Source organism: Bubalus kerabau, chromosome X, assembly GCF_029407905.1.
Source record: "Bubalus kerabau isolate K-KA32 ecotype Philippines breed swamp buffalo chromosome X, PCC_UOA_SB_1v2, whole genome shotgun sequence".
Taxonomy (NCBI): Eukaryota; Metazoa; Chordata; class Mammalia; order Artiodactyla; family Bovidae; genus Bubalus; species Bubalus kerabau.
In genome coordinates this window covers 145754605-145758001 of record NC_073647.1, presented here as the reverse complement: position 1 = coordinate 145758001, position 3397 = coordinate 145754605, and positions in this window count along the sequence as shown.

Here is a 3397-nt window from a genome sequence, read left to right as displayed (position 1 = left end):
AGAAGGGAAAGGATACCCACTCCAGTATTCTGCCCTGGAGAATTCCATGGACTCCTGAATGAATGATTCTGTTGGATGAGAACAAGCTCTGTTTAGTTTGAAGAGGTTACCAACTTCCTTTTCTCAGTTACTCAATTCTTTCATTAAAAGAATTTTACCTGAATGTTGCTCCAATTTGGACTAAGGAGCTTCCATTAGAACTGAAAACTTTTTCTTAAAACTCTGCCAGTTGCATGCAGCTCTCTGAGAATTCCTTCCAGCTACATATTCCGTCACTCTTTTGTTCATTAAAAGAAATGAATTCCAGCAACTCAGCTTTGTAAACAACTTTGCAGTAAAAAAAAAAAAAAAAAAAAACAAGTGTTCACATTCGATGAATGAAAACCATTTTAGACAGGAAATGGGCTTCAGGTTCTAAATTCAGTGCCTGTGTTCCAACCAGGAACGTGATTAGGGAAATATTGGAGTGGGGATTGGGAAGGGTTTTCTCTCTAAATAATAACTGATGACTTTTTGGTTCCTTAACAATTCAAAACACTTCCTTTTCTGTGGTTAAGGAGGGATTCCTATATCAGATATTCAAATAAAAATGAGAAGAATCCAACATTATCCTTTATTTGCTGGGATGAGGAAAGATTTTGCAATTGCTTTTGTCCACTGAATACCATTTTAGGCAGCTGATGTGGAATTATTAAATTTGGAATAAGAAATTTAGGATCTGATCCTAAATATTTTTGCTTTCCTGCTATGTGATCTTGGAACTTTATAAAATGAGGATAATGTTGCCTAACTAGAAAAGTCATTCTGAAGTGTAATTGGCAATAAGTAAATACATTGTACAGGGTCTGATAACCTCAGAGGTAATCAATTAAACTGAAATATTTATTGAAATGCTCTATTACGCACAAACCACATAGTAGTGCCTGAAAGACAAATGCTTAATATCCCGACCCTCACAGAGTTTACAGTCTAATGAGAAAACACTGCCAACTTCTTAGGCAATGGAAACATGACTTTTCTTTTCTTGGTCTTCACTCATTTGTATGAATGTGCGCTGAAGTTTTGTAAAAAAGTGAAGTTGCTCAGTCGTGTCCGACTCTTTGCGACCCCATGGACTGTAGCCTATCAGGCTCCTCTGTCCATGGGATTTTCCAGGCAAGAGTGCTGGAGTGGATTGCCATTTCCTTCTCCAGGGGATCTTCCAGACCCAGGAATCGAACCTGGGTCTCCCGCATTGCAGGCAGACGCTTTACCATCTGAGCCACCAGGGAAGCAAAGAGTTACGACTAACAAAACCAATAAGTGCTACTCTGAATATTCCATGGAAAGGTAAGCAAGGAACTGGAATAAATCACAGAGATTCTGTGCACTGAGTATTTCACCTAGTAGGAATGATGCCCCAGAACATGATGCCCCAAAGGGGGAACCAACCACCCCCCCTTTAGGAAAGTATACAGCAGTCCTGCCTTATCTTAGAAGTTTCCTTTGTAACTTTTGGACATGTTAATTTCATCAGCCCCCTCCTGCTTTATATAAATGTTGGATTGTAACTTACTGAGTTTCCTAAACTTAACCACAAGTTCTGAAACCATTGAAGAAGTCTGTCAGCATCTTTCATTTTTTTTTTTCCTTTACAAAGAGAAATCTGGAAATTTACTTTCCTCTCGTAGCCAGGGAATTAGAGTGGAAATTTTGATCTAGATCAAAGTATATTACTGGTATGACTCAATTTTTATTAACCCAAACCTTGAAGCTTAAGGTTGACATTAGGTAGTTTCTGAGTTCCTTCGTCCTGATTCTCCTGCATGTCTAGGTAACCTACTCAATTCCTGTGCATTTCATGATTTTATGGAATTTCTCAATGTGTATTATAAATGATAGTGTTCAGCTCTACAGCCAAGGAAATGATTGTGGCTGTGATATTTCCTCTAAAATCTTGGAACATTCCAATGATTCTACACCTACATGAAAATATACATATTATTTTCCAAATCAAAGAATATACTGTTCAAACAATCTACTCAAATATTGAGCTGACCTTTTAAAGCAAATGATTCACATGAAGGCTTCTGATATATATACCATGAAAAGCCCCTGGGTATCTGGAAGTCAACAAAAAGAAACTGTAAAAGGGTCATTACTTGTGCTGGAAACCTTTCTCATCTCATGACTTACAGATTTGTAGAAATATTGCAATTTGAAATGCTCTATTGGTTCACATTATTGCTTACTTGAGGCAACTAAATATTTCTGTATCCCAAGACCAATATGATATAAACCCACTCCTTTTCTATTGGAAATTCCAAGTTTTTAAATCAAAACCTCAGAATGTAGTCCTAAAATTGCTTAGTGGTGAATATTTTTCAGTGAAGTCATATCTTACAACCACATCTGCTGAACCATAAGGTTTGTCAAGCTGTGGTCACCCTCCAGCTGCCCTGTGGCCTAAGCTAATTTATGCCCAAAGGAATGCATGGATTTAATGATCAGAATATTCACAGCCTTAAGACTCAGATGATTGTGTAATCTATTTACTGTTTTTGGATGTAAAGCTTTTTTTTTTTTTTTTCACAAAGTAATAGCTAATTGCTGACAAGTTTCGTACAGTCTTCCATGATAGCTCAGTTGGTAAAGAATCCGCCCTCCATGTGGGAGACCTGGGTTTGATCCCTGTGTTGGGAAGATCCCCTGGAGAAGGGAAAGGCTACCTACTCCAGTATTCCGGCCTGGAGAACTCCATGGACTGTATAGTCCATGGGGTCGCGAAGAGTCGGACACGACTCAGCAACTTTCACTTCACTTCACTTCCTAGATGAAAAACAATTTGCTTAATATTTCAACTCCTGTGTTACAACAAAGTAGCTGAAGACATGGATCCAAATATATTTTACACCATTATTCAGTATCAGATCAGATCAGTCGCTCAGTCGTGTCCGACTCTTTGCGACCCCATAAATCACAGCATGCCAGGCCTCCCTGTCCATCACCAACTCCCGGAGTTCACTCAGACTCACGTCCATCAAGTCAGTGATGCCATCCAGCCATCTCATCCTCTGTCGTCCCCTTCTCCTCCTGCCCCCAATCCCTCCCAGCATCAGAGTCTTTTCCAATGAGTCAACTCTTCACATGAGGTGGCCAAACTACTGGAGTTTCAGCTTTAGCATCATTCCTTCCAAAGAACACCCAGGACTGATCTTTAGAATGGACTGGTTGGATCTCCTTGCAGTCCAAGGGACTCTCAAGAGTCTTCTCCAACACCACAGTTCAGAAGCATCAATTCTTCAGTGCTCAGCCTTCTTCACAGTCCAACTCTCACATCCATACATGACCACAGGAAAAACCATAGCCTTGACTGGATGAACCTTTGTTGGCAAAGTAATGTCTCTGCTTTTGAATA